Source organism: Aotus nancymaae, unplaced genomic scaffold (assembly GCF_030222135.1).
Source record: "Aotus nancymaae isolate 86718 unplaced genomic scaffold, 86718_ANA_hifiasm-v0.15.2.pri h1tg000057l, whole genome shotgun sequence".
NCBI classification, from domain to species: domain Eukaryota; kingdom Metazoa; phylum Chordata; class Mammalia; order Primates; family Aotidae; genus Aotus; species Aotus nancymaae.
The window spans coordinates 8,493,807-8,517,286 of NW_026988471.1; the positions used below are offsets into that span (position 1 = coordinate 8,493,807).

Consider the following 23,480-nt stretch of genomic DNA (forward strand, 5'->3'; position numbering starts at 1 on the left):
TTGACTACAAGTCTTTGTGAAGACACATTTATTTTTTGACTTCAGGAAATACCTAGGAGTGGGTTTGCCATGTTGTATGCTAACTGTATGTTTAACTTTATAAAATGCTGCCATCCTGTTTTCTAAAGTGGCTGCATCATTTTCCATTTCCACTAACAACATATGAGAGTTCCAGTTCCTTCACTCATCAGTGCTTGGCGTTATCAGCCATTTTACGGAGTGTGTAATGGAATCTCATTGTGGTTTAATTTACATTTCCCTGGTAACTAATGATATCCATTATTTCATGTGCTTATTGGCCATTGTATATCTTCTTTGATGTATGTGTCTGTACTTAATACCATGTACGTTGGTTTTTAGATCATAAAATGCATCATGAGAGTAGAGATTCTAATGAGTATTGAATGTCTCTTACCTGAAGGGGCTGTTCAAGAGAAATTGATTATTTAAGTAATAATCTGAAACAAGATTCTGAAAGATGTGCTCTGTGGAATAATATTGCACATAGTCTCAGAAGCTGAGATAAATCATTCACACAGAAAAAATTCGAAGGATCCAGGAATTTACTTAAAGAAATTCTCCTATGGAGTTTTTTTTTTTTTTTGAGTTGGAGTCTCACTCTGTCACCAATTTTTTAAAGAGATGGCCTCATATTGCCTTGTTAGCATGAAATGATTGATTTGATGTAAATGCACACTGCAGCTTAATGAAGTAGCCTCTCTGGTTCTTTGCGTCCTTACCATGCATTTGGTAGATGGTGGTGTCAGAGATTATGGAGTTCAAGCCACCTGGCTTTACAGAGGTGAAGGGAGGTGTCTGAGATGATGAAGGGAGTCAGGTAGAACTAATGCCCACACCATGTGGTGCTCCAGAGGTTCCTCAGGGGTCTACTTGCTTTTATCTTTAAAATTTCCAACAGTAGTTAAAAAGTTTTCAAAAAAAATTTATACTCTCATGTTTGCATCTCATAGCAGGGAGGTGATCCCATCAAAACATTTTGAAGTCTTGGTAAGCATTGGGCTGGCAGGTACAAGATCATCTGATTTATTTGTATGCCTACTCGTTGGCAGCCTGCTAGGCATTGAGGGACTTAAGAACTGGGGTTTATAAGCAGGTTATAAACTAGAGTTGCTCCAGTGATCTGGCTTTAAAGCTCAGTTGTTTTTAGTGCCCTATCTTGGTGAAGGAACCTGTGTAGACTTAAAGTCATGGAATGACCAGAGCCTCACCATAGTTTCCCTCATCACTGACACATTTACAGGTTCAGACATTCATAGACATGGCAGGAGAAAAAGTGTTCTAAGCTCCGCTGCAAAAAAAAAAAAAAAAAGGCAAGTAATTCTGGCAGCCCAATTAATTCGTTTAATGAATATTTATTGAGTGCCAACCATGTGCCAGCTCTGGAGTGATGAAGATAAAAAATTAGCATGTCAGTGGGCGCCAAGATGTTAAAAGTCAGAGTTTAGCACAAGGGTGTATATGCATGTGCTGCCTTCAGTTAAATGTCAGGCAAAGCGGCAGTGTCAACTGTACACAAAGAAATTAGCGTCTAACATGCTATGCCATGATGATGTTGTCCATGGGCTGAACAGTCAATATATGTTTCAGATGTTTCTCATCTGACATATCTGAGATAAGGACTACAAGGAGACATTAGACGTCATTAGTAGTAGAGAGTTGAAACAAGTTTCTTACTATTTCAAAGCTTTTGGATTTTGTTTTTAAAAAAGAATGTGGCCATCTGTTTCTGTTTACATGTGCAAATCAGAATTGTCTCTGTCTTGTGTAACTGGAAGAGTATTGAAATGAAAGTGCAGGCCACCGGCATCTAACTGCTAATTTCAAGTGAATGAAAACAGCCTCAGTGTTCTCATTGATTCCATTTTGGGGATGTGATGGTAGGCATTGGAGCAATTTGTATTCCAGCAAGAGACCTTTTTAATCCATTTCCTCTGTGTGATCGTGGAGTTGGGTTTAAAAAAAGCACTGACTGAGAGTCAGCATGACTGTCTCTCAGCTGTTTGTCCTGTCCATTCTCAGTCCTCACTCCTCTCCATCCTGCTCCTCCTGCTGCAGCCAAGGGCTGGGAGGGGCCAGCACAGCTGATGGACTCATTTGAAGACCCTGGCTGGAGTGCCTCCTGCCTGCTAACAGCCTGTCACTTTCTTCAGGATGTGCTTGTGTTACCTGCTCCAGGATGTTGTCTCTAACAGAGCCTGTCACAGGGCATTCAGTAGAAACTAAAGAGTAGCAGAGGATGTTTCATTTATTCCATGTTCATGGAGCGTTTACACATGTCAGGCATTCCACTGGTGCTGGAGATTCAGAGATCAGAAGTTTTGGCCCCCTGTCCTGAAGGAGTGACAGTCTGTCTTTGTTTTCTGGGGGTTCAGCTAATGAAAGGTCTCAATTGCCTTGGGAAATTTTAAGTCTGAAAGGAGGGACTGTTTCACAGTAGTCTCAGACAGTGGTGGGAAGGATATACCTACTTAGTTAGCATTATGAAATGACCATAGTTGCTTAAAACTTTCCCCTGCAAAATTAAAATAGCTTTATTTTTTTGGTTTGTTGTTTCTTAACTTTTTAACAGGAGTTTACCTTGAACAAACTAATGAACCAGCACATGATGTCAGAAAGAACAGGCCAGGAGAATGTGAAAGTGGTTTTTTTTGTTTTGTTTTGTTTTTGAGACAGGGTTTCTCTCTGTCACTCAGGCTGGAGTGCAGCGGTGCGATCTCCATTCATTGCAACCTCCGTCTCCCAGATTCAAACGATTCTCCTGCCTCAGACTCCGTAGTAGCTGGGACTACAGGTGCGTGCCACCACGCCTGTCTAATTTTTTTGTATTTTTAGTAGAGATGGAGTTTCACCACGTTGGCCAGGCTGGTCTTGAATTCCCCTAACCTCAAGTGATCTGCCCCTTGGCTTCCCAAAGTGCTGGGATTTCAGGTGTGAGCCACTGTGCCTGGCCTGAAAGTGTTTTTAAGCAAAAAAAGAGAATACAAAGGTGGCATTTTGGTTCATCCTTACCTCTGCGGCCTTGGAAAAATAACCTTTAGCCTTACTTTCCATGTTGTTGCAATAATATTGCCTGTGTTACCCACTGCCCAAATTGGAGAGTCATGAGCCATAATCTGTGGGAAAGCGCTTTGTTTTAGAGGTGCTGTGCAGATGGAAGCCTGTTATTACTGCTAGATCCCCATAACCGTGCTGGTACCATCACATTTGCACGCTGATTTTTGGGTAGGATATTCTGACATACACATTTCATTTCTTTCCATCTATTTTGAGAAATCTAAGCCAGGGAAATGCTGTGGAATTCTTCCTTAAAAATTACTCTTGGCTGGGTGTTGTGGCTCACGTTTTTAATCCAAGCACTTTGGGAGGCCAAGATGGGTGGATCCCCTGAGGTCAGGAGTTTGAGACCAACCTGACCAATATGGTGAAACCCCGTCTCCGTTTGTGTTGATGGGTGCCTGTAGTCCCAGCTACTTGGGAGGCTGAGACAGGAGAATTGTTTGAACCCAGGAGGCGGAGGTTACAGTGAGCAGAGATCACACTACTACACTCTAGCCCTCCTGGCTGGGTGACAGAGCAGGACTCCGTCCCAAAAAAAAACAGATTTACTTTCTATGATTATCAACTATTTGTTTGCACCGTTGAAGTAAATGCTATTCACAGTATTGATTGATAGTAATCAATTTTTTTTGAAACTTTTGGTCAGGAGTCTTACTTTTCTTTAAAAAGTTAATCTATCACCTCACATATGTTTGAATGTAATTTTAAGATTTCCTTCTTGGAAGGAAAACTAAAATGCAAGCATTTTAAAGGTGGTACTTTCATAGAATTTTATATCTAGAAGCTCAGAGGCGAAATGGCTCATCTAAGGCCTCGATCCGAGTAGGTGACAGTCTCCATGGTCCCCCTGCTGCCACACTCATCTTCTCATTTTGCACAATGTGTGATTTTCAGCCCCCGCAACAAATGCAAACCTTCCTGGGTCCCAGGGTGGTGTGGCTTGAGTGGGCCAAACCCTGGTAAGCTGCTGACTCTCTGTGGCTGTTGCAACTTCTTCAGGTCTCTTGAGGAATAGTAAATATTCCACGTATCAGCTTCAGAGCAGACAGCATTCTGGCTGAGAAACAGATGATCTTCACTTTTATTTACATATACATTTTTCTCTCTCTCTCCTTCACTTCCCAAACTAAACATAGCAGCATTACATGCAGTCTTTGCTTTTAGGACTCAGCATTTTGGAGTATGGAGGTTCATGCTCCCGATAATAGACTGGGGTCTGCAGCCCTCCAGTGATATTCCTGGGACTGCAGCCAGAAACTGACTGCGGGGGGCCAGACTGGGACCCCGGCCTACTCTCTGGCCTTTCTCTGTGGTGTCTGCAGGCCTGACTGTCCCCCTAGCAGGGAAGGGAATTGCTCTGGGCTGTGGTCCAGCCCTTCCCCTTACTTACTGCTGCCCAGGGAGCCCTTCCTCTCGCTTCCCCTCTTGTTCTGTTAGCTGGGGTTTCAAATTTTCTTTTCTTTGAATGGAAAATAAACACAGAAAGTAAAACTAATGGGCTGAAGCCCTTCCTTGGGGAGAAACATTCATCCCTCAATGCTGAAAATAAATGGCCCTTGCTGACCTTAGCAGCCCAGCCAAGGTCCTTCCCTGCCTGTTGCTGCACCTCCCGTCCTTTCTGTGCCATCCTGCAGTGACAGGGACCCTGCCCTTCCTTGCCTCTGCTCCAGCTTCCTCCGCCCTGCTCTCCTGCCAGGCTGCCCAGGCTGGGGTGCGCCTCTCTCCAGGCTCCCACCCCGCTAGCCTGGTTTGTACCTCTCAAGTCCTCTTGTACTCCTGCTCCCTGGTAGGTGGGTGCTATTGGAGGGCACAATTTTCAGCCCAAAACCTTAAGGAACAAAAATGAACAGCACCATCTGCATCTTTTTGGCCTCTCGCCTTTGTCCCCGCCTTGCTGCTTGGTGCTGTCATGCCCCTTACCCCAAGGCTGGACCGCCGTTGGGAGTGTGGCACCAGTGGGTGGACTGCTTTCCATCGAGGGCAGCAGAACCCAGCCTGTGTGTGTGTGTTTTAGCACAGAGATCTTCAGATGAGCTCATCTGAGGCCGACAGGCAAAGTAGCCCTGTACATTTGGGGCCAGGGATGGGGGCCGATGCTAAACATCCCCAACACCTTCTCGGCTCCCTTGCAACCTGATGAGCCCCTGGAGGGTCCTGCATAGTCCTAGGATTAAGTGGAGCAGAGTATGGAACCCAGGTCTAAAATTGGGAATGGCTGTCCAGTGTCTGCCCATTGCCTCCTCCCCTGCCTGGGAAACTCTGTGGTTGAGGAACCCCACTTATAAAACAAGGCTCCAAGCAGGCTGGCCTCTCCCTCAGAGTCAGGCTCCAATCCGATGGCCTGATGGCTCTGCTGTGGTGGTGGGAGGGGAAGGGTCCTCCACTAACCTGGGGACTTTCCAACTGTCAAGGCAACAATCACTGTACCAAGTAGGTTATTACTGCCCCCATTTTAAGGATGCAAACACTGAGACCCAGGAGGTCAAGTAATTTGTATATGGAGATGTGGAAATGAAAACTCATGGTCTTCATCTGTAGCAGTGGCTTCCACAATAAGCCTGGGTCATGGGGATGAAGCAGGATCCAGAATCTGCTGCAGCGGGTGGGAAGAATGCCTGGGCAGTCCCTGTGCACCTTTGGGCCCTCCCCCAGCTCATTCCCCCTTGCCCATCACCTCGCTGCTTGGATTGTAGAAAAATGAAAGGTTTGTGCCTAGAGATGACCGATTTGGGGGTAGGAGCTGCGGCTGGAGCAGGGCCTATGACCTTTGTGTGGGAGAAGCGAGATAGGGGCACAGGGCCGGCCAAGCTATAAAAGGCATGTGACCTTGTTTGCATCGTCACACTCCTTTTTTAGAAAACAATCTCTGCCGCACACAGAGGTTGGCTTTGTGTGGGGCCCCAGCAAGCCTGGTGGTTCCTTCCTGCCTTTCTTCTCCCTTCCCCATTCTGGGTTTTTCTCCTCTCTGCTTTCCATTCTACCATAGGGGAATGGGGCCAGGCCTTTTGGATGGGAAACAGGAACCGAGAAGTAGAAGGTGGAGAAATTACCAGACTAAAGATAGCAGGGTTTTAATTTTCCCTCTGAAAAGCCCAGGAAGAGCCCCAAATTGTGTAACCTGGACACATGAAAATGATGACCCTGCCCCTACTCTATGTGCTTCTCCGCCACCATGGCCCTTTGGAAGATTCTGAAACAAGGAATTGGTAACACAGGGTGGTCAGGGGGGCTGTGCCTGTGCCCCTGGTGAACTTTAGATGCTAGTGTTCTGGGGGCCATATGACAGGCCTTTGGGGTGGCAGGAGCCAGCATGGGTGGAGGAGAGCAGCTGGCAGCTTTCTTGGTGAAGGGGGGAACAGCACTCATGGTATGGAAGTAGCAGCCCCCTTGCCTGTAGCTGGGCTGGGGTTAGTGGAACAGGGTTTAGAAAAAGCAGAGGGAATGCCCGGGGATTATTTTCCCCAAATGTTAGAGAAAGCCAGCGCTTCTGGCTCTGGAAGCGAGGCTGTTGGGAATCGGGATGGGGAGCACAGCTCTGGGAGTTGCCTTCTGTTCTTCCTCCATTGGCTGGAGCTCTCCCAGCCTTTCATTGCTTCAAAGCCAAACACATGACTTTGGGCAACTCTTTGAGTCAGTTTCTGCTCCTTTAAGCTGGGGAAAGAGGTGGTGATTTCACAAGTGGTTGTAAATATTGCAGTAAAGATAATGGGAGGAAAAGTGCTCTGTGAAGTGTAAATTGCTATATGGTTGGTACTTGGAGTTGGGCCCTAGGTGTGATTTTAGACTACACACCTGCTGCAGCCTTGGTAACTTAAAAGCAGTTCTCTCAATGCTAGTGAGCTGAGCTGAGTGGCACAGTCTTTCTTTCTTTTCCTGGGAGCACTTTGGGAACTTTGGAGGTCATCCAGTGCTGCCCCGCACTTCAACAGTGTGGTTGAGTGTAGGGGAGCCTGGCTGGACTGCCACATGCAGGGGAGAGGCCCTGCTGGCAGTGCCCCAGGTGGAAGAGGGGCAAATCTGGGGTTACCTCAGTCAGGGTAGACGAGGAAGGGATGGGTGGACACCCTGGTGGCCACTCCTACTCACCCTTGCAGTTAAGACCTGGGGTTTCATGCCCTGCTCCTTTAACCCTCAGTGTTCAAGAGAGAGGCTGGTTGGACCAGAGCGCCCCACCCCACCATTTGCCCAGTGGGGAGTCAGAGAGAAACATGAGCACACCAGGAAAAGTTTTGAAAACAATGTTTTTTAGAGACAGGGTGTTGCTACATTGCCCAGGCTGGACTCAAACTCCTGGGGTCAGGTGATCCTCCTGCCTCGGCCTCCTGAGTAGCTGGGATTACAGGTGTGTGCCATCATGCCTGGATGAAGTTTTGAAAAATTTAAATGTTGTTGGAAAAAAATGTATTAGTGGAATTGAAAGGCTGTATGTGCTGTAAAGGCATTTTGTTCATGGAGATTTGTTTTCTCATTATAGTCGTTATCAGACCTGAAACATATTTGCTGTAATGATTGAGACGGTCATGGGGTAACAGCGTGTTCTTAATGGCTGCTTTAATTGGCATAGTGTACACCTAGCCCCTCTGAGAACCAGAGGACACTAGTAATCACTATTAGATATTGAGTGCCAACTGTATGCCAGACACAAGCATTGGTGACCTTATCCTGTGAGGTATATACTATTACTCCTAATTTATAGATGAAGAAATGGAAGTCAGTGAGGTGAAGTCGTTTGTTGGAGGTCATGTGGCTAGTAATTGGAGCCTGGTTTAGAACCAAGTCAGTCTCATTCCAGAATCCAGAACCAGTTATTTGTAACCAATGCACTTATCTCCAAAGGGATCCAGCACTGGCTTTTCTTGTTTTTAATCATCCACTCCTTAAAGCCTCTGCCCTGTTATAGGCTGTACTTTTTAAAGGAACACACAGCACACAAATGTGACCGCTACTGGACAGCAGTGGGGGCCCGGTTGGATGGCAGAGCCCGGCACGCTGACTGGGACAGAAGCCCCAGCACATGGTGTGATGATGGCGTGTCCAGGCTGGCCTCCGTGGTCTCAGGAAGCAAAGTCCTCAGTCTCCTTCATGCGGGGTTCAGAAAGAAAACTTGGTTATCTCACGTCTCCTTTTCCCTGTTTATTTGACTAAAGTGAAGTTCATGTGGCTTGAGCCTCATTTCCTGGGGAAATCAGCCTGGCTTAGGATTCCATTGTCTTCTGGGACTGGAAAGATGTTGAAAGCTGACCTCACACCCAGCTGAAGGTCGCCTTCCCAGACTGAGCCCGGCTGCCTTCTGCATCTCCAAGGCTGGAGGGCCTGGCCCAGGGGGTGGCTGCACGTTGGCTTTCCACTCTCTCGGTGTCCTCGCTGCCCATCGGTAATGTGCCCAGAACCTTCTGGTGTCATGTCCCCTCTGGTTTGTGATTCTTCTCTTGAGCTAGCCCATTTTCTACCTCGAGTCTGCTCTCCTGCCATTCCCAGGGGCCATAGCTCAGTAATGTGGGTGTCTGGGGACCCTGGGCCAGGCCCTCTTGTGCCACTGTGGCTCTCCCTGGGGCAGGGCACCAGGCTGGTGGGGGGACCCTGCCCAGAGCCGCCCTGTGCTGCTGGATTTCTGCTGCTGCCGTGCAGTGGCAGTCTTGCCAAAATGTGTCTTTTCCTCCCAGAGACTTTTCTTCCCCCTAAATAAAAATCAGGATGTGAAGCCTTTTGACAGAGCTGGAGTTCACTGTCATCTGTTTCCGTTTCTCTAAGATAGGGATCCTGGTGAAGCCCATGAAAGCTGTGGGGCGTTCCCACCGAAGCCTCTGAGGCACAGACTTCCTGGGAGTGCCTCTGGGTGCCGCTTCTTTAAACTTCAGGAGGCTGCAGCCTCTCCTTGTTAATGTGCCATTTTTTCACAGCGTGTGTGGGTTTAGAGCTACGTGGGTTCTTTTCTCACTTCTCTGTTCATACCGCATGACACCATCTACTTCAGGCACAGTCGACGGCCATCTGGAGGTCATCAGCTGAGTGCACAGTTTGCCTGGTGGTTCTGTAATAGGATAGGCATTTTTCCCCAATTTTTTTCTCTTTTAAAAGTACTGCTGGAAGGCCAGGTGTGGTGTCTCATGTACCCACACAAAGTGTGGTAATCCCAGCACTTTGGGAGGCCAAGGCAGGCAGATCACTTGAGGTCAGGAGTTCAAGATCAGTCTGGCCAACATGAGGAAACCCTGTCTCTACTAAAAATACAAAAATTAACCAGGTGTGGTGGTATGCACCTGTAGTCCCAGGCACTCAGGAGGCTGAGGTGGGAGGATCACTTAAACCTGGGAAGCAGAGGTTACAGTGAGCTGAGATCATGCCACTGCACTCCAGCCTGGGGGACAGAGTGAGACCCTGTCTCAAAAAATAGCAATAATAATAATAACAGAAGCACTGTTGGAACTTCGTTGCAGAAACAACTTGTGGGGAAAGGAGGGAGGCATATTTCAGTATTTGGCCTTGGGGAAAGGTTTTGCTTCCCTGGGCCTGTCCTCCAGAGGTTTGGCGGGCCCGTGCTGGTGCTGCCATCACCACTGTCACCTCCCCTATCAGGCACCTTCCTTGCTTGGATGGTATTTCCTGTATGTCCGGGCCTCCGCTGTTTTCATTATGAGTCCCCAGCTCTGACGGACACTGTGGCTGATGCACAGAGTGTTGGAGACAGCGATTCGGCCGAGCAGCCTGCATTCGTGTGCCGCTCCTCTATACTCCCAGAGCTGTCTTCTCTCTCATCATTTATTAATCCTTCCCGTGCAAGTCATACATGAATATATCCTTGGGGTAAAGTTTTCAGGTGGTAGCAAAAACTCAGTCTCCCGTCACCATCTTCTCTCCTCGTCTAGGTACTCTCTGTGACCGAGTCCTTTGCCCATTTCGGAGTTTTTTTCTCCCTGTGTACCATTGGTCATCTGCACCTGTGGGTTCTGCATCCTTGGGTTCAGTCACATAGGGTCTAAAGGGGAAAATATTCAAGAAAAAATATCCAGTAGAAAAAGATACAACGATTTAAAAAATACAAATTTTGGCCAGACACAGTGCCTTATGCCTCTAATCCTAGCACATTAGGAGGCTGAGGCAGGAGGATCACTTGAGCTCAGGAGATTGAGACCAGCCTGGGCAACATACAGAGACGTCTCTACAAAAAATTTGAAAATTAGCCGGCTGTGGTGGCATGTGCCTGTGCTCCCAGCTACTCAGGAGGCTGAAGCAAGAGGATCACTTGAGCCCGGGAAGTGGAGGCTGCGGTGAGCCATGATCACACTGCACTCCAACCTGGGCGACAGAGTGAGATCCTATCTCAAAAAAATAAAAATTAAAAAAAAAAATACAGTGGAACAACTATTTATATAGCATTTACATTACATTAAGTAGGATAAGTAATCTAGAGATGATTTAAAGCGTGTGGAAGGTTGTGTAGGTTACATGCAAATATGACACCATTCTACATTATGAAATTGAGCATCCTTGGATTTTGGAATTCAAGGGAACCTGGAATTAATCCTCCATGGAGACTGAGGGACTACAATTCTGAGTAGTTATGTTTTATTATTTCATGTGTTCCTTTGACACATTTTTGTGCTCATAAAGAAATCCTCAATACCCTGCTTGATGGGAGGAGAAGAGAAAAGGTAATAAAGTGTAGGATATTGAAGTACTTTTCGTTTTTTTAATTTAAAAAAATTACCCAATAATGTATTCGTGTTAATGATAGTTTAAAAGTGGAGAAACAATTCTTCCAACTTTTCCTAAAACGATTATTTTCTTTTTGTATCTTTATATACACACAGAGTTTAAGTGTTTGATACATCACCTGTCTTTCCTTTTTTATAACAGCTTATTTTCCCCTGCTTTTACAGTGTTTGTGTGTGTGTGTGTGTGTGTGTGTGTGTGTGTTTAATGGGTTTAATAAATAAGCTTGTAATTTTCTACTTCTGGAGATGGAATTTTTATAAAAACGATTGCCTTTTTATCTTTTTCTTTTGACACAAGATCTCAGTGTGTTGCCCAGGCTGGAGTGCGGTGGCACAGTCAGCTCAGTGCAGCCTGGACCTCCCAGACTCAAGTGATCCTCCTGCCTCAGCCTCACCAATAACTGGGACCACAGGCACATACCACCACACCCGGCTAATTTTGTATTTTTTGTAGAGATGGGGGGTCTCATTATGTTGCCTAGGCCTGTCTCAAATGCCTAGGCTCGGGTACTCTGCCCACCTCAGCCTTCCAAAGTATTGGGGTTGCAGGCATGAGCCACTGCACCAGGCTGCCTTTTCCTCTTCTGTAGAGCCGCTTTACTTGTGTTTTGTCCTCAGTGCTGTACCCCACAGACCAGCCTCTCTCCCTGCTGGGGGGGCCTGCAGATCTGGGTGCACCTTGTGACCGAGGCTAGCCTTCCTCTGCAGAGGTATGAACTCTCCTACCACCCCATTCTGGTCAAGAAGGGAATGGAATCTCAGAAAGGAAATCATCTAGGAGAAAATGAAAGAAGTGATTATTTTCTGTTTGCCTGCCCTCAAGGTTGCTACTTAAGGAGCTCAGATGTTATTTGTAAGATTAAGTAGTTTAGTAAGAGTGCCCAAAACCACCTCCCAGGGTGGGAAGCGCCTGATGCTGGGGAGAAAAGCCCAGGCCTGAGCTGGTAGACCTGTGTTCAGTTTTTGCCTCAGTCTCTACTTCTCTCTGATGGTTTCGAAATGGAACTGAGGGATTCCTAAGTCCCTTTTGCTTTCTGTGCTCAACCAACATTCTAGGCTAATAAATTACCCCTGAGGTTCACTTTCATTCTGGCAGCATTTTCCAGTTCTTTTGCCAACTCTAATTTCTTTTCTTTAAAAAATGCTTTAATTTTACTTGTATTCTTACTAATATATCCTATATATATACATATACATAGCATATTTTATTTTTATTTCAATGAAATCTTTTTTAAAAATTCAACTTTTGTTTTAGATCTGGGGGTATATGTGCAGGTTTGTTACATGGATATATTGTGTGATGCTGAGTTTTGTAGCATGATTGATGCCATCACTCAAGTACTGAGCATAGTACCCACCAGTTAGATTTCAACCCCTACCCGCTCTCTCCCCGCTCTAGCAGTCTCCAGTTTCTATTGTTGGCATCTTTATGTCCATGAATACTTAACATTTAGCTCCCACTTAAAAGTGAGAACATGAGTATTTAGTTTTCCGTCTCTGTGTTAATTTGCTTAGGATTATGGTCTCCAGCTGCATCCATTTGCTGCAAAGGACATGATTTAGTTCTTTTTTATGGCTGCATTGTATTCCATGGTATATATGTACCACGTTTTCTTTATCCAGTCCACCATTGATGGTACCTGGGTTGATTCCATGTCTTTGCTATTGATACAAATGGCATTTAAAGAATGATTATGAAGACCATGTACAAGCACTTTGGGAGGTCGAGGCAGACGGATCACTTGAGGCTAGGAGTTTGAGATCAGCCCTGCCAACATGGTGAAACCCTGTCTCTATTAAAAATATAAAAATTAGCCAGGCGTAATAGTGCATGCCTGTAGTCCCAGCTACTCGGGAGGCTGAGGCATGAGAATCACTTGAACCTGGAAGGCCGAGGTTGCAGTGAGCCAAGAATGCGCCACTGCACTCCAGCCTGAGCAACAGAGCAAGACTCTATCTAAAAAGAAAAAAAAAAAACTGATTATGAAGCCTGGTCTTGGCCAGCACTCCCAATTGCACCTCACGGGCCTGTCCCATCGTAATGCTGTCAGAGGCGGCCCCTGCCCTGATTGCAACCCTCAGCTTGCCTCGGTGTGTATTTTGCCAACAAAGTGTACATCCTTAAACATAAACAATTTAGTTTTGCCTATTTTTGAACTTTTTATACTGCATGTATTCTTTTGCTCAACATTTTTGTCAGATTCAGTCGTGTTCTGGCTAAGTTTGTTCTCTCCCGTTGCTGTGTAGCATTCTGTTGTATGAATGTCCATCATCAGTTTATTCATTTTACCATCGACACTTCTGTTTATCCAGTTGGGGGCTGTTTTGAGGATTGCTAGAACAGCCTGTCCATGTCTTCTGTTGCAGATGTGTATTTACTCTGAGTAATTTTAATGTTTTAAGATAATACTAAAACGTGCCCTTCTCATTTGTCCTTAGGCACACGTTTTCCTCAGCTGTGACTTAGCTCAGACATGTATTTGATCCTAATTCTTAGCGACACCTGCTATTCTTCAGGCCTGGCTTTATTCCCAGAAGGAGGCAGGTTCATTATTGCTTTGGCTTTAAATGGAGTCCGCAGACCACAGTGCGAGTCTACGCTTCCCAAAGGGCTTCTGGAAATATCTGACACTGTCATTAATGCTCTCTGTTACTTTCTGAAGGGTTGAATGTGTGATGAGACAAAACTGCCATGTAAATGTTTGTTCGACTCTTCTTGGCAAAGCCATTCTTGGGGCACAGACCTGGGAGTGTTTTGTTTTGTTTTGTGTTTTGTCTGCTGTCTTTCAGAAATGTCCCTTCCTCTTAGTCTGGCCTTTTGTCCACAGAACGGGGGGAGAGGAGATGGGATGGGAGAGTGGAGCGTGCTGGGGCCACCTGACTGCTGCAGGCCTCTGCCCTCTCCAGGGCAGCATCTTGGGATTCCAAGAAGGAAGCCTGCCCCTTCCCACTCCCTCTGGTTCACATTGAGAACTCAGGGTGCTGGGGACAAACGTGCTGTGCTGCCCCCAGTACGAGCTCCTGGTCAGGGCTGGGAGGAGCGGGGTACAGCAGGTCTCCTAAGGGAAGAGAGGGATCCTTTTGGGGAGCATAACATTTAATTGGGGTTCAGTTGGTCTTTCCTGTGACCCCATCTTGCGTTCATTGGAAATGTTCGTCTGGAAACACTCTTAGCTCACAGTTGGATAAAAACCAGCCTGCAGGCCGCCGTGTGCCCACCCTGAGCCAGGTCATCTCCAACAGTGGACTTGGCCTGCACCATCCAGTCTGTGGTGATACAGGCTGGAGACCTCGTAAGGTTTTGTAGGGACCCAGAATAGGTAGAGGAGCCCCCACCTGGAGGAGGGTGGGCACAGGGTGATGTTGATGCTGAGCCCATGGAGGAACCAGGGCCAGGGCCTCCAGGTGACCCCAGAGGTGGTGGCACCACCCTTAGGCAGTATAGTGGGGCCCATGGGCAGAGGAAGAGAAGCATGGGGTTGGGGACATTCAGAGGCCACTGTGCTGTGTGGATGGCCTGAGCTCTTGCAGGAGGTAGCAAGGCCTGAGGAACTGAATATGAAATTTTAACGAATCTTGATTGAAACATTCCTCTGTGGCTACCCTGTTGGACAGCACAGGTGGGGAAAATGAGTGAACAGCTCGTGGTGGTCTTTCCTGTGATGGACTTTCCTTACCTGCATTGTGTGCCCTCCTCACTGTCCCCACACACTGTCCCCGTCCCCTGGCTCCAGCTCAGCTGAGCAGCAGAGATGGGAAGAGGCCCCTCGGTGACTGGAGAGGAGCCTATAGAAGAATTTGGGAATTCAAACAGATGCTTTTAACATGGTTGAAAACGGTGGTTTTCCTTGGAAATACTTGGGACACATCCCCAGCTCTTGTTCTTGTGATAAATTCACACTGTAAAATTTGTTTGACAAACTGAAGGTCAGCTTCCGCCTGGCGCCTGAAAATTAATGAGGTGTGGCCAGGCGGCAGCTGTGGTGCCGGCCCCGCTCTGGTCTCAGGGTCCGTTAGGTTCTTGCCTTTGTTAGTGGTTTTTACACATAAGTCTGGTGAAAGTTGCTTTTTCCCCCTCTCTGAGCTGGAGTGGAATTTTTGTTTGGGGAGCATGGTAGGTGAGTGCCTGGTCTGGTTGGAATTCTCAGCCTGATGGGTAGACACCTTTGCTTCCAGATACTCAAGCTTTGTTTTTTCTTGCTTTAAGATTTCAGTTTAAAAAAAAATTTTAATTATGGTGGGTACATAGTAGGTATATATTTTTATGGGGTACATGAGATATTTTGATACAGGCATGCAGTGTGCAGTACATAATCACATTAGGTAAACGGGACTTCCATCACCTCAAAGCATTTATCCTTCTTTTGTGTTACATCCCAATTACACTCTTTAAGTTATTTTTAAATGTATAATAAAGTATTGTTGACTTTTGTCACCCCGTTTCTATCAAATACTAGATGTTATTCATTCTATCTGCCTGTATATTTTTGTACCCATTTACCATCCCCACTCCTGCCCTACCCCAGCTACCCTTCCCAGCCTCTGGTAACCATCCTTCTACTCTCTGACTCCATAAGTTCAATTGTTTTAATTTTTTTGTATGACTCTTTTCAGTTTATTGCATGAAAGTATTACACTAGTCCAAGTTAAAAGTGAATCCCAAACGATTACATTATATAAACTGTGAGGTTTTTCAACTTGTGACAAGGGACAGAAGGGAAATTCTACTCATTACAAGGAAGTCCTCTTAAGCTTCAGTGAGCCACAAGCACTTAGAACCCATGAACCTTCAGCTGATCATCCTTAGCCAGTCCAGTCTCTAAGAGGAAATGGCATATGTTATTGCACTGGTCACCCTGTAGCTGAATTACTTCTCCACGTTCTGGGTGCTCAGTTACAGTACCATTGCAGGCAAACTTCTTCTTAAATGCCTTCACTAGTTTATTTTTGCCATAATCATCAGCAATCCCCTGGACAATAGTAAGGGTCTTCCTCCCATTTCTCTGTTGAATTCTTATATGGATATAATTCTCAGTGCCAGCAGGAAATAGGTCATCACCCTTACTTGCCATCAGCAAAGGGGTTGAATTCAGAGGTTTGGGATAGTGGACATATGATACAATTCCCTTTCCTCGGTGGAAATGGCCTGTGGCGGTGGCGGCGGGAAAAGGCAGGCAGCGGGGATGGAACTTAGGGAAGTGAGGGGGCTCAAGGGGGAGGCTGCTGAGTCCTCAGCGGCAGCTCAGTGACTGGGGCTGTTTTAATTTTTTTTTCTTAGCTCCCATAAATCAGTGAAAACATGGAGTGTTTGTCTTTCTGTACGTGAGTTATTTCCCTGAATATGATGACCTCTGTTTCCATCTATGTCTTTACAGATGACAGGATCTTGTTCTTTTTTATGGCTGAATAGTACTCCATTGTGTATATGAACCACATTTTCTTTATCCATTTGTCTGTTAATGGACACTTAGATTGTTTCCAAATCTTGGCCATTGTGAACAGTGCTGCAGTAAACATGGGAGAGCAGGTATCTCTTTAATATACTGATTTCCTTTCTTTTGGGTGTGTACACAGCAGTGGGGTTGCTGGGTCATATAATAGCTCTTTCTCCATAGTGGTTGTACTAATTCACATTCCCACCAATAATGTACAGGGGTTCCCTTTCCTCCACATCCCCATGAGCATTTGATATTGCCTGCCTTTTGCATATAAACCATTTTAACTGGGGTGAGATGGTATCATTATAGTTTTGATTTACATTTCTCAGATGATCAGTGATGTTGAACACCTTTTTGTGTGCCTGTTTGCCGTTTGTATGTCTTCTCCGGAGATATGTCTATTTAGATCTTCTGCCCATTTTAAAATTGGATCATTAGATTTTTCCTATAGTTTGAGCTTCTTACATATTTTGGTTATTAATTCCTTGTCAGATGGATAGTTTTCTCCCATTCTGTGGGTTGTCTCTTCACTTGGTTGATTGTTTCCTTTGCTGTGCATAAGCTTTTTAACTTGATATGATCCCATTTATCCATTTTTGCTTTGGTTGCCTATGCTTGTGGGGTATTACTCAAGAAGCCTTTGCCCAGATCAATGTCCTGAAGTTTCTCCAGTGTTTTATTATAGGAGTTTCATAGTTTGAGGCCATAGATTTAAGTCTTTAGCCCACTTTGATTTGATTTTTGTATATGGTGAAAGATAGGGGTCTAGTTTTATTCTTCTGCATATGGATATCCAGTTTTCCTGTCACCATTTACTGAAGAAATTGTCCTTTCCCCAGTGTGTGTTCTTGGCACTTTTGTCAAAAATGAGTTCACTGTAAATGTATGGATCTATTTCTGAGTTCTTTATTCCATTAGTCTGTGTCTCTTTTTATGCCAGTACCATACTGTTTTGGCTACTATAACTCTAGAGTATAATTGGAAGTCAGGTAATGTGATTCCTCCAGTTTTGTTCTTTTTGCTCAGGATACTTTGGCTATTCAGTCTTTTGTATTCTATATATATGTAGGGCTATTTTTTCTATTTCTGTGAAGAACAGCATTGGTATTTTGATGGAGATTGCATTGAATCTGTAAATTGCTTTGGGTAGTATGGACAGTTTAACAATATTGATTCTTTCAATCCACAAATATGGAATATCTTTTCATTTTTTTGGTTGTCCTCTTCAATTTCTTGCATCATTGCTTTATAGTTTTCATTGTAAAGATCCTCTACTTCTTTGGCTAATTCCTAGGTATTTAATTTTATTTGTAGCTATTGTAAATGGGATTGTTTCTTGATTTATTTTTCAGATTGTTCACTGTTGGCATATAGAAATGCTACTAATTTTTGTATGTTGATTTTGTATCCTGCAACTTTACTGAATTTATCAATGTAATCACGCAACAGGTTCATCTTGCCTGCTGCTGCCTAGACAGAGCTGATTTATCAAGTCAGGGAAATTGCAGTAGAGAAAGAGTAATTCACGCAGATCCCGCTGTGCAGGAGACTGGAGTTTTATTATTATTCAAATCAATCTCCTGGAGAATTCAGGGATCAGAGTTTTTAAGGATAATTTGGTGGGTCAGGGCCAGTGAGTTGGGAGTGCTGATTGGTCGGGTCAGAGACAAACTCATTCCTGGGTGGGGGCCACAGGAGCAGATGAGCCAGATTTTTTGATCCAGGTGGTACCAGCTGATCCATTGAATGCAGGGTCTGCAAAATATCTCAAGCACTGATCTTAGGTTTTACAATAGTGATGTTATCCCCAGGAGCAATGTGAGGAGGGTCAGAATCTTGCAGCCTCCAGCTGCATGACTCCGAAATCATAATTTCTAAGCTTGTGGCTAATGTATTAGTCCTGCAAAGGCTATCTAGTCCCCAGGCAGGAAGGGGGGTTTATTTTGGGAAAGGGCCCGTTGTTGTCTTTGTTTCAAAGCTAAACCATAAACTGAGTTCCTACCAAAGACAGTTCAGCCTATGCCCAGGAATGAACAAGGACAGCTTGGAGGTTAGAAACAGGTTGGATTCAGTTAGGTCAGATCTCTTTCACTGTAATAATGATCTCAGTTACAATTTTTGCAAAGGCGGTTTCTTCAGTTCTGATAGTTTTTGATGGTGTCTTTGGGTTTTTCCAAATATAAGATCACATCATCTGCGAACAAGGCTAACTCACCTTCTTCCTTTCCAATTTGAAGCCCTTTATTTCTTTCTTTTGTCTAATTGCCCTAGCTGGGACTTCCAGTGATGTTTTTATATATAGTTGGCATAAGACTGTTTAGCACTCAATCTTCTTTTTTTTTTTTTTTTTTGAGGCAGAGTCTCATTCTGTTGCCCACGCCAGAGTGCAGTGGTGCAATCTCTGGTCTCAGGTTCAAGTGATTCTTCTGCCTCAGCCTCCCGAGTAGCTGGGATTACAAGCATGCACCACCATGCCCAGCTAATTTTTGTATTTTTAGTAGAGGCAGAGTTTTACCATGTTGTCCAGGCTGGTCTGGAACTTCTGACCTCAATTGATCGCCCCCCTCGGCCTCCCGAAGTGCTGGGATTACAGGCATGAGCCACCGAGTCTGGCCTAACACTCAGTCTTAAACAATCATTGTAGCTTCTTGTCTTGACCAAGTTTAATTTTAATTATCTATAAATATATACCATAATGAAGGGTGTGTTTTTGAATAGGGAGATAATTGCTTTTCCCGCTTGTACTTTTAATTAAAAATTACCTCTTCCACCTACCTCACCTTTATTTCTAATCTGTTTAACAGATTGTGGAAAAGCAAGTTTATGCACTTGTCCCTGAGTTCAGGAAGCACGACTTCCTCTTCTGTAACAAAGGTAGAAGATTCCATATGGTGACCTATATTTTCAAGAGTTTTATGCAGTAAATGATTAGGGAGGGGTATGTCCCATGATGTAATATGGGAGGAAATTTGTCAGAGTTCAGCTGTGTTATTAAGGTATGTTGTCTGTGATCAGATTGAAGTTTACCTCCCATGCTTTGTTTTTTCGTTTGTCTGGGTTTTTTTCGTTGTGGTTTTTTATTCTTTTAAGAGACGGGTCTGCCTGTCGCCCAGGCTAGAGGGCAGTGGCGCAATCTTGGTTCACTGCAGCCTCCAATTTATGGGTTTAAGTGATCCTCCCTTCTCAGCCTAGGATTACAGGTGAGTGTTCCCATGCCCGCCTAACTTTTATTTTTATTTTTTGTAGAGACAGGCTGTCACTATGTTGCCCAGGTTGGTCTCAAGCTCCTGGCCTCAAACATTCTTCCCACCTTGGCCTTCCAAAGTGCTGGTATTATAGTAGGTGTGAACTACCGCGCCCAGCCTAGTCCTCATGTTTTTAGCATGGTTGAGCCAAACTCCTATAGACACAAGATCACTCTAACATCTATGGGAGTGTCAGAGGCAGGAGGGCTGAAATCTGGTTAAGAGAGGCAGCACAGACCTCCCTGGCTGCCTTTTCTTGAATGGCTGCTGCCTAGCCGTAGCCCCGAATGGCCTGAACCTTGGGTTCCAGCCAGTTCCCTCTTCTGTGTGTAGCCTCTCCCTGAATGCACTTCCTGCCTCCCCTAATCTGTTACCCTCCCTGTGGCCTGAGTAACCTTCAAGCCCAGTTCTCCCTGCTCCCCTCTGGGTAGCACGGTTGCCTGGCACTTGAGCCCCTGCCTTTTGGGCTCGTCATCCTTTCCTCAGCTTGTTCTTGATTCCTGTTCTATGGCAGGCTCTCTGGTAGGCACTGGGGATACGATGAAAAATAACAGTGACCTTAGAGGAAAGCATTAAAAAAACTAAACAGAGGCGGTATGATTAATTTTGTTGATATTTTCTATAACCTAAGATGTCCACAGTATTGTTTTAATGTGGCATTTAGCCACATTTCTTTTCCTTTTCTTTTCTTTCTTTTTTTTTTTTGATGGAGTCTCCTTCTTGTTGCCCAGGCTGGAGTACAATGGAGCCATCTTGGCTCACCGCAGCCTCTGCCTCCCGGGTTCAAGCAATTCTCCTGCCTCGACCTCCCAAGTAACTGGGATTACAGACATGCACTACCATGCCTGGCTAATTTTGTATTTTTAGTAGAGATGGGGTTTCTTCATGTTAGGCTATTCTCGAACCCCAACCTCAGGTGATTCACCTGCCTTGGCCTCCCAAAGTGCTGGGATTAGTGAGCCACCGCACTCAGCCTAGCCACATTTCAAGGGCTCCGTAGACATATGCTGGTAGCTGCTGCAGTGGACAGCACAGGTCTAGAGGCTGAGCTGGACAAGTGAAAAAAGCAGTTGTGTGCATGCAGTAAGTCCTGGGCTCCTGTTTTCATCGGTAATTTGTTTCTCTAGGGAATTATCTTTTGCAGGATTGTGAATTCCAAGAAGGGACCGGCATTGCCTTGTCCTGTTTTCCTCACCATTGTGTTGTAATACCTGGCAGGTAGTAGGTGCTCAGGCCATTTTATCCGATGAAATGCTAAGTACAGGATGTTAGGGGAAAAGCTAAGATGCGCACCTGCTACCCTGGAGTGGGGGTGGGGAGGCATCAGAGGCCTTCTCAGGAGAGGGAGACAGCACTGAACCAACTAGTAGGGTCAGGGAGGATATTCTCAGGAGAGAGGAGCGTGTGCACATGCTGGAAGAAGGTGGAGGGGAGCCACAGGTAGCTGTTATGATGGAAGTTTAGGGTAAGTGTGAAAGTGGGGAGAATGTCAGGAGTTGATGTTGGAGAAGCAGGCGGGGCTCAGATGATCGGTTTTTTAAAGCTTGCTAAAGATGTTATTCTGAGAACACCAGGAAGCTTTATGCTGCCTGGGCTGGACCTGCCCAGAGACCTGCCCAGAGTCTCACTCTGACACCCAGGCTTGAGTGCAGTGGTGCAATCTTAGCTCACTGCAACCCCTCCCTCCCAGGTTCAAGCGATTCTTCTTCCTCAGCCTCCTGAGTAGCTGGGATTACAGGCATCCACCACCACACTTGGTTAATTTTTGTATTTTTAGTAGAGATGGGGTTTCACTATGTTGGCTAGGCTGGTCTTGAACTCCTGACCTCAAGTGATCCTCCTACCTCAGCCTCTCAAAGTGCTGGGATTAAAGGCGTGAGCCACCATGCCTTGCCTCTTTTTCTTAATTATTCGTGAGGTGTTTTCTCCCTTTACACTTCCTGGCCCATGGAAGGTGCTTAGTAGAAATGGTGGCTGACTTCTAATGCTTCCAGAGAGACTGACAGGCTGGCATTGGTGTCTTCCAGTATCTGTGGGGAGGCTTAGAAAGAGGAGCGGCTTTTATTAATATTATGAGTGTGGATCAGATCCTGCTGTAGCCAGTGGCAAAACCTGGGCAGGCCTAGATTCTGCGGGAGTGCTAGGCTGCGCGGTACTAGATCAAATGTGCTTTTCAAGAATGGCCCCTCACCTGGGATGGGAGAGCTGTGCTGTCCGACATGTGGTCTAAGCTTCAGGAACTGGTGTTGCTGGCATAGCCCTGAGCACAACCTCAGTCTGCCGGCTGGTGCTGGCTAAGCCAGGCCTGGGCTGTGGCTGGCAGACTGGGGCAGAAAAGTCATGAGACTACATGAGAAAGAGAATTCAATTGTGATTTTTCTGAGTTATTTACTGTTTCCAAATCCCCTTTTATATCTTGAAGGAAGGTAGGAATGGATCAGAGATGACCACTTAGGAAAACACGAGTTAACTCCATATAAGAAATCTTGATGATCTTGTATCAGTAACTGTCTACTCTTTAGTAAGGCAGAAAAGAATGCCTTTTTTATTTAAATAGACATTTTTAGTTTTAGGTTCACAGGAAAATGGAACGGACAATACAGAAACTTTCCAAATGCCCCTGTCCCTTGACATGCACAGCCTTCTCCATTATTAACATTCCGCACCACAAGTGGTACCCAGGTGACCTCAGTGAACTGACAAGGGCACGTCACTGTCACCCATATCTGTACTGCACATTAGGGCTCACTCTTGTACATTCCATGGGCTTGGACAAATGTATAATGACATGATTATAACTCCTCTTTGTATTACAGCCACTCTGTCAAATGTCTGGTGCCTTGTGATCATTTTTCCATTTAAAATTGCCAGCACTAATCATGTCTGTTTTCAGCATCCAATAATTGTGGCATTAGAACTAGGGCTTTTGATTCTGCTATTGAAAACTGGTTCAAGAGGTGATTTCAGGAAGGCTGGAAGTCCAGAATCCATTGCTCTGAGGAGCTGTGTTGTATTTCGGATGATAGGTCCTTGCAGGTTTTTATGGTCTAAACTCACTATGGGGTAATAATGGACACTCAATAGCAGTAGTTATTATATGTCAGTAGCTGTAGGGCTGGGTGCTTCATTTAGTTTTTATAAGATAGCCTGTGATTGGCCTCACTAATCCAGTTCACGAATGTTCTCTCCTTCCAGTCACAACTCACCCTTTGTTTTTCTATGTTGTTTAAGTGGGCTGAAAGGACTTTTTACCCAGCACCTTGGGAGGCCGAGACAGGTGAATCACCTGGGGTCAGGAGTTTGAGACCAGCCTGGCCAACATGGTGAAATCCCATCTCAATAAAATGCAAAAATTAGCCAGGTGTGGTGGCATACCCCTATAATCCCAGCTTCTTGGGAGGCTGAGGCAGGAGAATTGCTTGAACCCAGGAGGGTTCCGCTCAGTGCCATCGGGAAACCAGTCTTCCACACCACTGAGGGCTTGTCTCCTGGAAACAAGTGCTGAGGGACCTGGCAGAGATGGAGGCTACAGTGAGCCGAGATTGCGCTACTGCACTCCAGCCTGGGCGATAGAGCAAGACCCCGTCTCAAAAAAAAAAAAAAGGGATCTTTTTACCTTTGTATCTATTGTGAAAGTTGAGATGTAATTAAATCTCCAGGTATGATTAGTCTTTGAACAAATACTGTTTGAGCACCTCCTATGTCCTGGGCATTGTGAGTGCCCTAGACAGCTGCCATGTAGTAGCTGGTCTGTAAATATATGCTGAATATTATATGCGTGAGTGCCTCTAATTATTCAACCCTGCAAAGTGGGCATTGTTCCTGCTGGTTTCTGGAGAAGAAGTCTGAGGCTTGGGAAGCATTAGGACCCATCTTCTAACAGAGCTTACAAGCTAATGATATTTGGGTTTTTTTGAATCTGGAGTGGGTTCACCTCCCCCTTGTCAGGGCTCTGTAGGGAGAAGGGGCACAGGCACAGTGAGAGTCCCTGGTGGGCAGGCACA

General features: G+C 45.5%; 1 protein-coding gene and 1 pseudogene across 2 annotated transcripts in view; one reads left to right on the top strand and one right to left on the bottom strand.

Moving 5' to 3' along the window:
• The window catches only part of ASAP2 (ArfGAP with SH3 domain, ankyrin repeat and PH domain 2), a 195,590-nt gene that overhangs the window by 49,593 nt on the left and 122,517 nt on the right, over positions 1–23,480 (top strand). The gene's annotated exons all lie outside the window — the stretch shown is intronic.
• LOC110567903 (eukaryotic translation initiation factor 1-like) lies at positions 15,566–21,697 on the bottom strand (annotated as a pseudogene).